A 14085-nucleotide genomic window follows, 5' to 3' on the forward strand; every position below is an offset into this window, starting at 1 on the left:
AGAGCCCAATAGCCAGCTTCACTTTCACTGTGTTTGTATGCCGGTGGGGCGCTGAATGGTCAGGCGGGGGAGCAATCCATTATCTGGCCTGCTGGGTGGATGTGGACCGGCTGTCTGTCAGCGAGGCAGTGAGGCGGAGCTCCGCTCTCTTTCTGACAGCCGCAATGAGATTCGCCATTGGGCCCTGCTACAAAAAAGACAGCACACCCCCTTTCACCTGATCACAACTGGGGGCAGAGGGATGATAGTGAGTCAGGCAGCAGTGGACAGAGCTAGCCATTCTTTAATGGAGATCTAATTTGCTGGTCTGTTGCACAACATGGGAAAAGTATCATATTGTGATTTTACTGCTATTCATCACCAGAACTACACATCACATACATTAAAAACTCCATTGCAAAACCTTAATGTAACACAGCCAAAAACAGACATGCATTACAGTGACAACGTTTTTTTGCATTTGTTGGCTCATGTAAATATCATGTAAATAATTCGCCAAAACAGATGAAGGACACCTTAGAAATCAGTATGTTTAACAAATCAATGATTAACAAATGAAATATTGTGTATAAAAGAGGTGGTAGTACTTAATGCAAGAGAAAGGTAACTGCTGCAGGTAAGTAAGTACTGTCAGTAATGTCAACAAACAAAAACGGAAAGAGAAATTTCGCTGCAGTCGCAGGTTCTTGCAAAGTTTTCTAATCCCAAAGAGAGAAAGCAACCTAAGAGTACAGTTTAGGTGTGATCACTCACAAGAGGACTGAAAATAGGGCTTGCACTCTCGATAGCCTCTGTCTGGATGATCTATGGTGTTTCTGTTCCCATTGGTCTCTTAGGTGCATTAAAAAAAAAAACACCAGGTCGTGTGCGTGATTGTTTTAACATCCATGGCAGGCTAAAACATGTACTGCTTCATAATGGGATTTTTGTCTGATTTTATAATCAATGAATGAACATCAACATAGTGCCTAGCATACAGTACTATGCAAAGGTCAGAGACCACCCATCATTTATTTAATTTGTCCTCATAAAGGCCATTAAGCACAAATTATTACTTTTTCAGGAGATCTTTTTTGAGGTGATAAGTTACAAGATGACCCACTTGCATAATGAAGGGGCATGTCAAACAAAAACTAGCAAAAAAAATGTGAGTTTCTAAAACTGGAGTTTATTTATTGTGAAATAAATGAAAGGTGGTCTCCGAGCTGTGCACAGGGCTATAACACTCACAGGTTCTGGTCTATATACGTACAAGATGGATACAAATTATCAATATATATTTAAAATAAAAAGTCTTCACTAACAGACTTGCTTCAGAATTTAATAACCACTTTGAATTTGCTTTTAACATGATTCCATTTTTCCATTTACAGGGACTGAGTTTTGTAAACACAAAGCTAAAGTATCTAAGTACAAATAACATGAGACGGCAACTGGCCTCTCTGTATTGGTCAAACAAGTGTATGACGTTAACCAAGTTGCACATGCAATATATTATAGAAGTGAAGGAGAACTTATCAAGATTGCAAGGAGAGTCGTTTTTATACTTTATAGTCATTAAGCTTAGTGACTATCACTTAGCATGTCCACAGTCACGAATATGAAGCATACCTGGAAAAACGTGCCTATTTTTTTTTCTCTTGAAACCTGAAAGTCAGTGATATTGAAAGTGATCATTACATCTGCAGTCTGTTAGTGCAATACTCTGACAGATCATGTTTGTACGCGTGTGTAAATTTATCATTCTTGACTTTGACAGACAGATCCGCACATCCAGCTGAACAACAGAAAAGGAGAAGGTGGGTGAGAGATGGTTTCCTTCATTAGTGTCAGACAGTGGGAATCAGCCAAGTCCAATCTCCTAATGGTTGGAGGCGGACATAATCACATCAAAACGGAAAGCGAATAACCTCATCTATAAGGAGAAGGCTAGGACATCTCACGTTAAAAGATTGCATCAGGCACTGATGCTATTACTGGGAATAGGGAGGAGAAGGAGAGAGAGAGAGAGAGAGAGAGAGAGAGAGAGAGAGAGAGAGAGAAGAAAGAGTGAGAAGAGAGAGAGAGAGAGAAAGAGAGAGAGAAAGAGAGAGAGAAAGAGAGAGAGAAAGAGAGAGAGAGAGAGAGAGAGAGAGAGAGAGAGAGAGAGAGAGAGAGAGAGAGAGAGAGAGAGAGAGCGAGAGACAGACAGACAGACAAGAAAGCAGACAGATTGAATAAGAGGACGGTAAGATATGTGTGTGGGATGACAAATACACTGGAGGCATGTCTGTCTTGTCTGACATGACATAGCTGCACAATTTAAATTGGTCCATATTTTGTTTAAAAGACTAAACACTTTAAATAATTAAGCCAGCAAAAAAAATTGGAACTAGTATTAAATGACATATTGTGAAAATGATGACCAACTACGTACGACTGCATATCACAATTAACTTAATCTGATCTCTTCTTATTTTTAATCCAGCTGCCGGTGACTTCACTGCACATCCATGTTTTACTAAAGAAGTCCTTTTCAATTTCAGAATTAGTCTTGACTTCACTTTAGTCTTAACATTTCCTTACCTTATCTCCCCTCCAGCCCTCGAACCCTCTACACGTGCATCATAATGCGGCACACCGCCATACACCGCCGCACACTAAAGCAAAAGAGGCTCCGATTATATCGGGCTTGTCGCTCTCAATTACACCACGGCTGAGCACTCGGCTCTGTAGGTGATTCAATAAAAGCTCTCTTGAATGGGCAGAGCGGTGGGCTGGGAACCTGCCCCCACACCGCGCACCCCAAGCCACGTGGGTTCCGTTGCAGATTCCATTGCAGTTCCCGAGCTAAGCAGTGGACATATGTTCAACCATGCATGCCAGGTATAGACCACTGAGACAATCTCTCCACCTACTGTTTCAGCTACACATGCCCAGGCGGTGTGAGAGGACACAGACAGGACGGTGCAGGTTGGGACACTGATCCACAGCACGTAATGGAATAAGATAAAGATGAGTATGAATGGTAAAATATAAGAAATGTGCACTTTACGAGTGATTTCTGCCTTGATCAGTACATTTAACACAGCAAACACACTTTGCAGGTACAAATAACACCTTGATCTCCTTCATCTTGATGAAAATGACAATTCTAGCGGTGAGAGCACGGTCCAGTCGTTGTCGAAACACTGAAGAAGCAGAAACGTATCTGGGACCATATACCTGGATTCAGTCTCAGAGGACAAGACATAATCACATTAGTCCCCTGCTCTGAAATGAGTATAGCCAAGTAATAGAATTACTGCACACTGACTCACTTCTATAGATGCTGTTACTCAGATAATAAATTATTTAGCTCCAAATTGCCCATTTAAAATATACTCTAATGAGGGTGAGTCACGAAGGCAGGCTGACGCATCTGAACTTTGTGCAAGTCTCTGTAATGCGGCATCCCTGATGAAGTGCTTGTCTCAAGGATTCAACCTTGAGTCCCAGAAGTCCTTTGGCAAGTTAAATGGTTTTACGGGGCGATTAAGACTCAGAATTGAGAAATGAACGGAGGAGGAACAGACATATTTAAAGTATATCTTGCTTTGATGTTTATATTTTTGTTATGGTAGTGTACTGTGAGCACAAGTAAGGATTTGGGGATAATCTTCAGGCATCCTTTAAAAAAGGCCTAGTAATTAACACGTTCAATCAGAATATTAAAATAATTCATCTTGCGTACAGGGATCAAGCCACGGATTCTGCAGACACTTTCTGTTTAATGTTACAAGATCTGCAAATAATCTTAAGTTAAAAGAGAAAATGAAGCTTCAAATGTTCAAAATTCACTGTGTTTTAAGGCGGATTTAAGGCACTATATTTTATACTTTTATATGTTAAACAGCTACAGCTGAGAGTATAGAGGAACCTGCTGTGTTTGAAGGAAAATCTAACCTGGGCGAATCTCCACCACCACATTAGGGGTCCTGAGATCCCCTCAGTGAGCTCGTACACCGTTATATAGAGCTTTCTGAACTGCTTTTTTAACAGGGGTGATTTCATTTTCTATTAATGTGCCCCTATGAATCCCTCTCAGAGCCACTGCACATCAATATCTCTAGACACAAGAAAGAATAGCCTTCATTAGTTCTTCAGAGCATATCAGACTCAAAAAGGAGTGTTTTCTCAGGAAAATGCTATTCAAACGTGCCGTTTTTTCCGCGGGAAAGTGCAGTGACCGTTACAGCAACGCAACTCTCTCTCTCTCTTCTCACTCTCTTTCTCTCTCTCTCTCCTCTCTCTCTCTCCTCTCTCTCCTAACTCTCTCTCTCTCTCTTCTCACTCTCTCTTCGTTCTCTCTCTCTCTCTCTCTCTCTCTCTCTTCTCACTCTCACCTCGTTCTCTCTCTCTCCTCGTTCTCTCTCTCTCTCTTCTCTCTCTCTCTTCTCACTCTCTCCTCGTTCTCTCTCTCTCCTCGCTCTCTCTCTCTCTCTCTCTCTCTCTCTCTCTCTCTCTCTGCGGAGAGAGCGGTAACCGCTCGCGGCGGAATGTCCACGCGCCGAGCGTTCTACTCCAACGGCTGATTCGCTCATGTCAGTCAGTTTTCAGAGTTTCAGGCTCGCTCTTTAACAGACTTCGCCATTTCAACAGACTTTTCCGGAGAACTGATTCTCTTCTAAACTCCTGCTCACACACTGGCGGTTGACTGAGCCAATGAAGTTTCAGTGTTTGAAATACAGACATCAGAAAATGCCCTTTTAAATACTGTATGCAACTGTAAAGCACACAAATATCCCCAGCCATGGTAAACTAACGTACCCTCAGCCAATGCAGACTAACTTCGGCTAACGGTACACGGTGGTCTGGTGAAAACCCCATCTTTCCGATTTAATAACACACTATAACTTTTCTCAATTCATACGCAAAGAAGTAAACATATTAGCTAACTAACGTTAGCGAACCTGCAGGCTACCAGCTAAGGATAACGATAACCTAACCTACTTCATTTCTCCACCTGCGCTGAGGGAAGCAGGTTTTAGAGGACGGGGCTAATCGGCGTGGCATTTTAAACCGCTGTAAAACCGCCGTTTAGTTTTTAAACGGTGTAGATTTATTTGGAGAGGCGCAGAAAAGACGTACAAAATGCGCGGTTAAAAAAGGAGAAACTCACCTTTTAATGAGATGTCGGTGCTGGTACTCCATCGTTGTGAAGGAGCTGCGGCGAATCCAACGAAAACAAATTTACCTCAGATGGACATTCAGGGACTGAGGAGGGAAGAGCTGAAGAGCTGACGGTGAGGAGGCTTTTCCGAGCTGCAGTCCAGCGTCTATCTCTGCAGTACTTCAGGAGAGAGAGAGAGAGAGAGAGAGAGAGAGAGAGAGAGAGAGAGAGAGAGAGAGAGAGAGAGAGAGAGAGAGAGAGAGAGAGATGGGCTGGCTGGTATGATGCTTTGCGACCGACCCTGACGGAACCACCAGCTCGTGACGCAAACTAAGACCAAAAATCGTTATTTGACGCAAAAATATTTCTAGAAACATCTTTAGACGGCGAGCAAGAGCGTGGGGGGGGGGGCAGATAGCCAGATTGCGCAGCCTACTGAGACTGGGAAAGTTTGAAAGGGTCTCTCTCTCTCTCTCTCTCTCTCTCTCTCTCTCTCTCTCTCTCTCTCTCTCTCAATTCTGTTCAGAATGCTTTACAAGTAAATAATGCTGCATTTTTCGACAAATATTATTCTAAAAAGATACGTTACAGGGTCTCTGAAAATAATAAATACTTGTTCAATTAGAAAATTAAACATTTCAAAACTAATACTGCAATCCTCTATCTCTGTGAGGTGTGTGTGTGTGTGTGTGTGTGTGTGTGTGTGTGTGTGTGTGTGTGTGTGTGTGTGTGTGACCTCGTGAGTCTAAAACTATAGGCGAAAACCCTCAGGGGATTTGCTTTTGCCATCTATTACAGCAGAGCCTACATTCGTACACTTGCAAACAACACAGACCCCTGACGCTCTGTAGCCCACCAGAGCTCCAGCTGTATAACTATGGATCCCAAACTATATGCTTTTCATCACGCCTCTGTTTATTCTGATTGTCCAAACGTCTTTTCACTATTAAAGGGCTCATATCAGGCCACATGTCCCTCGCTGTGTTGAAATAAACGTGTTTGAAGTTTCAAAAGGTACCATTAACTTTCCTGTCCATACAGGCCACATATGGAAACTACACTGCAACAGTCTGATTTTAATTAATTGTTTTTGTGATGTCACAAGAACGAACTTATGTTGTCTGTCCAGACCTCAGCAGTTTAGCTCCGCCCTTTCACACTGAAATTATAATGCTTGGCAGTGGGAGGTCAACAGCAAACAGGATATTCCATTGTTTTTAGCAGAGCAGATATGGAACAAATGTGTATCTATAATAATAATAAAGTGCGAGAAAGAATTTACGACCATTTTATGAAGAGGAAGATGTTACTGCTTCTCAGAACTATTGATTTAAACTGTGAACGCCCTGAAGTCGTGCTGTGTCTGGTCTGACCACCAAAACACCTCTGGCAGCCAAATAGGCCAGGTCTGCAGCTCTATACTACCACTTATTGAAGACTAGAGTACTATGCTACTTGGACAATATCAAGACGATTTTGCGAGTGTCCTGCTATTTATACACTGTAAACAATTGGTGTTAACTGATCAGCAGAAAAGCTGAACTCATCTTCTGTATTCCTTAACTGGTGCATTCTAGGAGACACATGTCAAGATTTTTGTCAAAGATGTTAATATGCTCAATATTCATTGCCTCTTATTTGCAAACCATATTGGGAAGTGATTTTGAGCAGCCTGCCTCTTCAGTATTGTAGTGGCAGGAGTGGAGCTTCCAAGCCTTTCTTGTTAGTTTTTTTTTTTGTTTGTTTGTTAATTTGCTTTTATTTTTTCATCTACAATTATTTCCACAAGTTTTTTATGGGTTTCTTTTCTGTTTTAGTGAACTAGCTCATCCTTTAACTTTAGAATTACATTAGGATATTTGGTTACTGCCACCTTTATAGTCTAATGCCAGGCTTATGTTCATGTAACTGCTGTAATGTGACAGTCAGTTAATGGTGTGATTGGTAAACAGATCTACCATGATCATTCCTCTAGATATATAAATGTACATCAGGGCTCAAGCATTTGCTATCAGGCACTGTTTTGTGGTACTACATAATGTAGCCAAACAGAGGGTCCTCAGACAGCGGTTGCACATTAGAGTACATATGTGCTGTATATTAGAAATATAGATGGGCAGGAAAAACTGTAATAAACTGTATTTAGATATAAATATATATTTATTTGTTGCCTATAAATTACTATAATTACTATGATTTGCACTGTTTTTTCAGAGTACCGCTATACTGCAGCTATCTAATGTGTTTCAAATCAGTTAAATGTCCACTGAATTTAGGTATGGCATCTTAATGAACCACATACAGCCCTTGATCATGCAATAATGTGATAAACATTGTAGGCTATACTTACTATACAGGATACTTTTGGATAAAAGCAGTGAAGCTGCACAGTGATGCAAAATCACCAGTGCTAAATTAACACCTGCAATGTGCACTAGGCTCGCATTTATTTATTTAAAATGGTTGGTGATTCCGGCTCAGTTAGTCTTTTTAAGTAGTGCTTAGGACTGTTCATTGTGTCTAGAAATGTATAAAGTTGTATGTGTTGTATATTAACATTATACATAATTTCAATTTTCCACAACTGCCTTCTTCCCATCAAGCACAGTACAGACAATACATAGACGTTTCCTTGAAATGATAAACAATGCGTCAATCTTTGTCCTCTAAATGAGTTGACTGTAATGGTGTATGACCTTAGGGTTTGGTGCTCTTCATGTATGACTGAGGCTTGAGGGGGTGGCATGCTGACTATACTTAGAGCCAGAATGATGGAAAGCCAAGAAGCACTTAACTTAATGAGCCGCCAGCACAGAATATACTGCGCCTGCGTTAGGTCCATCAGGGCCTGTGGTCTAAATGGCCAGCAAAAAATCAGCCTCTTACCTCTACAAAGAAATAATACTAGCTCAGATGAAAAGCCATGTATACACACAAATGTAAATGCATCTACTGTATTATTATGTAATACGTATATGTATTTGTATTACATGAATATGACTATTCCTAATAAAATGTCTTTTTAAGGTAATAAACTTTTTTTTATGCAACCTGGCTTTCTGTATATTTTCATCAGACACTGTGTGAAGGATCGTTTCATCATGTGCTTTTGCGTGACTTCAAGTTTTACACGGACTCATTACACTGCCTTATATTTTTTGCACATACGCTTTGACAGATTACTGTTTTTACGTGGTTGCGATTGTTATTGAGAGCACACTCAGATTATTACCCAAGGTTGATTTGAAGAGAAATGATAGCCCTTGAAATCACTCTAGGTTGGAATCACTGATGAAGCTTAAAAGAAAAGTAGCCCATTAAGTCTTAACAAGAGAGAGCAATCCATCTGAAACCTGTCAATATCTGTGACCACATAATGCACAGCAGCTTAATCAATTATAATTTCAATTATTGACTCTGTAGTTGATTGCATGGCCTTGAAATCAGCCGTACAAATGCTGTGAGATTTCAGTTGCTCAATACTGTACTGCATGTATGTTTTTGAGCCTGTGCATGTAAGTTGCAGTCATAAATGCCAAATCTACATTGTCAGGAATGTCAGCACCGCTGTAATGCATCGCACCCCCAACCCCCCCCCCCACAACCCCCACTTCACTAGCCTACTACATTCTAGTTGAGCCATTTATTAAATACTCCACCCAATTGCAATAAACAGAGGAAATACATTTAAACATGACACAACATGATTAACTTGCATTTGACTGCCTACTGTAACTGACAACATACCATTGTTGCTAAATATGGGTTGATAAATATGGGAGCTACCAGTGTCTTGTATTCAAATGGTCCCACAATGGCCTGTGTGTTTCATGTCATGTGTGTTTCATGTCAGTGCACTTATTTCAGAGCAAATAAACAATGCTGTCTTTATGGCCTGTTTATAAAAAACAAAAACAATGTCTGTCCGCCTGAAAAGGTCTGCTGGATTTTTCCCTTGTGCTTCCCAGTCAGTACAGATGTGCTCGATTGTTATAGAGTAATGCAGAAGTCATGAGTAATGAGATTACTTTGTCCAGGGAATAAATAAGTAACGTAATCCCATTACGGTTTGAGAGAAGTAATAATTTCTTATGGATTACTTTCATTTAAGAACTACCCCGACACTCTCTGAGAGCTTTACATAAAAGGGTTGTAATTTCAAGACTGTTCACTCAATATGGATGCTCACATTCACAGAGTGCACTGTATATCTTTCTAGGACACACTAGTGGATACAGCCTCGAAGTCAATACCTTCAATAATAATTAGTTTACTCCTAATTGGGAGATTTCACTTAGCTTCCTCAGTCTCTTCCTAGACATAGCATTAAAGTCTGCACTAAAAAAAATGTTTCCAGATAAGCTGGGATAATGCATCCAATCCCATCTAGCTTTTCTAATTCATGTAGAAGGTTTACTAGACTGACGCATTCAAAGCTGCACTATGTAAGATTTAGTTTTGTTCAAACTAAAAAAAGCAGCATTAAGTAGAAGAAGTGTCTGTAGGGGAAAGAAGCTAAATGATGAGGTCTTTGTGCTGCTACGAGATACCCTGTAATAGTCCGAAATAATAATTCAGATGTCAGAGTTGACCGCTCAGATTTCGCAGACCACTTCATACATCTTTACGTATTAATGTCACACATACAGACGCAAAAAGAAGGTCTGGCTAAATGTTTACATACCAAATGCAAAATCAACATGACACTGATGAAGGTATGATGACAATAGTAGATCATTCACTAACATCCTCAGACATCAAGTCCTTCACCAAGGTTTGACTGAGTTCTCTTTGAAAGCTTCCAACTCAGGGAAGAAGTTCAAAGCACAACCGAAGGTACAAAATGTTCATCCACATGTTGCAGGCACATGTTGTGTATGACAGCATGGGTAACATTGAGCAAGTGTAAAGAACAAAAACCCCTGAAAATCTTCCAAAAACGTGACTGTTCCAGAAAAAACAACAAAAAAACATAAAATAAAATATTCTGCCATGTGATGTTGCTTGCAACATGTGAAACTGTGCATCAAGTTAGCTCGTTATATCTACCCAACATCCACTGAAAATTATTTTAAGCCTCTATTTGCGTTCCAAGACAATCCAACTGCCACCATCTTTGCTTGCAAATACCTCCAATTGCATATTAGCTCAGGACAGCCATAACCATTATTACAAAATTTACTATTTCCATATTCCATCAATAAATAGCAGAAAGATCACTGATGAGACAAGACTCATTTATGTTAAGTGAACAGTACAATTTGCAAGGCAGTCAAAGACAGCATCTTCAGAGGCCATTATAAAGAATACAACAATTGGAAAGAAAGTAAAGCATAATATAAAAAGCTGAGAGAAACTGAACTAAAACTGAAGGAGCTTTTTCTAATCATAGTAGAACTATCACTAATACAAAAAATATCCTATAATGAAGTCCACTTATGAATTTTTATGTAGTTTTATGTCCCAAAATGGGCTTCATTTTTGACCTATACCTTAGAATTAAACAAGCTGTTTGTGTTACTATACCATAACGAATGGCATCTGTTGTGGAGTGGCTGCTTTGTTGAAACACTCCTTTTAACTTCAGCTAGAATGGGTGGGGCTAAACTGCTGTAGGCTGAATAGGCAGATGTCTGTGAATGTGACATTACAAAACTAGTGAATGCAAAATGTGCTGTTTTTTCACACGTTAGTTTCCACACATGGACTTTATAGACTGTGAAGTGAACCCTAATTCAAAAAAGGTGAGAACATTTTGTTACTCCATAAAATGGGCCCTTTATTTTCAAAGCTATCTTACATCTAGTGGTTTTATTTCATTATGTCATTATTAAATGGTAAAAAGAATAATAAAAAGCAGAGTACTGCTGAGAGGAAGGAAAATTGCCAGAGGAATATTTCTTGAAAAGAAAAAAAGTTAAATTCACCGTCTTGTGAACCTAGTGAACACAAAGTAACTCTGCCCACAACAGTCTACAACACGGGGACAAACTCTATTAACCTTAAAGCTCAACTCCTTTTATTATTTCTGTCCTCTGTCTACAATTTCAGTATCCTACACCACATATGTGCCTGAGCTGAAATACCACTGGGGGGACAGGTAGTTTAATGGATTGCAACTATTGTCCTGGAACAGATTGAACCTCTTAGAGAGTGTGAGTAAGGAATGTGGTCTGACTTTCAAGTAACACAGGCCTCCAAGTTCGTTTTTTCACACTACCCTTCACAATAAAATGGATTATTATATCAGTGTGCCATGTTTTCTCATTACCATATTCAATCATATTAATCATACGGCTACGCATTACATCATGCAATATAGTAGTAAAAGGGACTTGCCTCTGTTTACATAGCAGGCAAGATGGTTGGCCACGACAAATGGACCAGTGCTACCTTTATTTTCTCCATGAGAAATTTCTATCTCCTATTCAACTGCTTTGAAATTAAGGCTTTAATGTACCAGAGCCAATGCTAACTTACTACACTCTTAAATGCATCTCCTTGTAAACCACCCTGCAATGTCCTTGAGTTTCCTCAAGCCAATGCTGAGAGCCAAACTGAACCCTTTGCCAAAGCCTTCAGAAAGCCATGACTCACACTCAGTGTCAATGGCAATTTTGTACATTTGTGCTGTGCCGAGCTATGCAGCGGGGCTAAGTTTAGCCAGTGAAATGAAAAAGCAAAGCAACTTGAATTCATGGCAGACGTCAGAGCCTCCATCCACTCAGGAGGCCTTTCTGGAGCACTGAGTGAATTGTAAAGCACTTATACCTGCAGGCAGAACAGAGGAGAACTGCGTTGAGCTTTTGTTTGCGAAGGTGAATGCGTCTCATGTGATTTACTAGTCTGTCTGATTCACAACTGCAGCTCTTTTTGAACACAACTCCTTTTTATACAGTCCCGACTGCAGGTTTAGCATGCAGCCCATGTCTAACAAAGCATCCTACGCCTCTAAAAAGGACGCCTCCTTTCATTTGCCTTTATTAAGGCACATTTTTCACCTTAATACAGAAGTTCATAGGTGTTCATCACTTAAGATCATAACTCTATTCATGCGTAATCATGATACTTTACATAACTAGCCACAAGTTTTACTGAAACATTTCTGGGCATTAGTTTTAAGGAGTGATCAAATGAGAATTCCACTGATATTTTTTTTAAATCCCCACTAATTAAATCCTAAAGATGCAAACAGTCATTTAGAGTGGTTTAATGTGAATGTGCCACTGTAGAGAAACTTCAGAGTTGTTCAAAAAGCTACCTCACATTATTACAGGAAATGGTTATGAATATGTTGTCTGATGCCTGAGACAATCATATTTTTAATAATGCATTTAGGCGGAGGGGTATATGCAGGGTGTTGTGATGTAAATTAGTCCCCAGTGAAAACTTGTTTTGTTGTATTTACCACTGTTTTACCATTATCACCCTTACAGAAAACTCACATCAATTTTTACGTGATTAAATGTGGTTTTTGTACACTTCATGTGAAATACATGTGACTTTTCTTCAATGGCAACATTACATATAAAACCAAATAAGATACTTGCAGTATCTTTCACTGGTCAATTTAAATAAAATGGCCATATTTGTGTTGTAGACATCCTGACCGCTGGTCCCCATCACCACCACCGTAAAGAAATCTGTCTGTAGGTTTCTCTACAGTGAACCATATCACATCCAACCAATCCGAATGACTTTGTTTACATTGAATTATGTAGAAATTTTGAAAAGTCAGTGGAATTCCCCTTTTGAGTTTCAAATCATTACTTATTACCTGTCACAGTCATTTCTCAGTAGTAGCTGTCATGATATGTTGTTAGGCTTTCCCTCCCCATATGAAAATCTGATATGCAGCCATACATGCACATGTCATAAAGGATCAGGCATATATTTTAAAATATACATTAATATATGTTGGGTACATATGTGTAAGTATCAAATATTATCACATAAACGCATAATATATGGATGATACATATATGTTTGATATGTGGTTGAATACATCCCAATACAGCTATAATTGTCAAACTAACTGTTTGATTTTAAATATTATATTATTTAAATGTGCTAGGGAATAAAACTTTCATAATTTTTTTTTTTAAGTTGAGTTATACTGATTTTCACTTAAACTGGAAATATGCAGATGCATTCAAGGTGCATAAAACTTTGTTATTTAAGATGAAGATGGCATACATGAGTGATATATGCCACCAATATATGATTATATATGGTTTTCTATCATGCATTGCTAAATATATACACTGCTCAAAAAAATAAAGGGAACACTTAAACAACACAGTATAACTCCAAGTAAATCAAACCTCTGTGAAATCAAACTGTCCACTTAGGAAGCAACACTGATTGACAATCAATTTCACAGCTGTTGTGCAAATGGAACAGACAACAGGTGGAAATTATTGGCAATTAGCAAGACACACTCAATAAAGGAGTGGTTCTGCAGGTGGGGACCACAGACCACTTCTCAGTACCTTTCTGCTTTCTGGCTGATGTTTTGGTCACTTTTGAATGTTGGTGGTGCTTCCACACTCATGGTAGCATGAGACGGACTCTACAACCCACACAAGTGGCTCAGGTAGTGCAGCTCATCCAGTGCGAGCTGTGGCAAGAAGGTTTGCTGTGTCTGTCAGCGTAGTGTCCAGAGGCTGGAGGAGCTACCAGGAGACAGGCCAGTACACCAGGAGATGTGGAGGAGGCCGTAGGAGGGCAACAACCCAGCAGCAGGACCGCTACCTCCGCCTTTGTGCAAGGAGGAACAGGAGGAGCACTGCCAGAGCCCTGCAAAATGACCTCCAGCAGGCCACAAATGTGCATGTGTCTGCACAAACGGTTAGAAACCGACTCCATGAGGATGGTATGAGGGCCTGACGTCCACAGATGGGGGTTGTGCTCACAGCCCAACACCGTGCAGGACGCTTGGCATTTGTCAGAGA

At 39.9% G+C, this 14085-nt stretch overlaps 1 protein-coding gene across 2 annotated transcripts in view; it reads right to left on the reverse strand.

The window, feature by feature from the left end:
• The window catches only part of sv2ca (synaptic vesicle glycoprotein 2Ca), a 42223-nt gene extending 36887 nt beyond the window's left edge, over positions 1-5336 (reverse strand). The window contains exon 1 of one of the 2 annotated variants that reach the window (XM_017695561.2): positions 5141-5336. The gene's annotated coding sequence lies outside the window, so the exon portion shown is untranslated. Of the gene's footprint in view, positions 1-2565; positions 2717-5140 lie in introns of those variants that run through there. The other variant, XM_017695562.2, reaches the window with a different exon arrangement.
• Between the last annotated feature and the right edge of the window lie 8749 nt (positions 5337-14085).

The sequence above is a fragment of the Pygocentrus nattereri genome, chromosome 20, assembly GCF_015220715.1.
Source record: "Pygocentrus nattereri isolate fPygNat1 chromosome 20, fPygNat1.pri, whole genome shotgun sequence".
In the NCBI taxonomy this organism is placed as follows: Eukaryota; Metazoa; Chordata; class Actinopteri; order Characiformes; family Serrasalmidae; genus Pygocentrus; species Pygocentrus nattereri.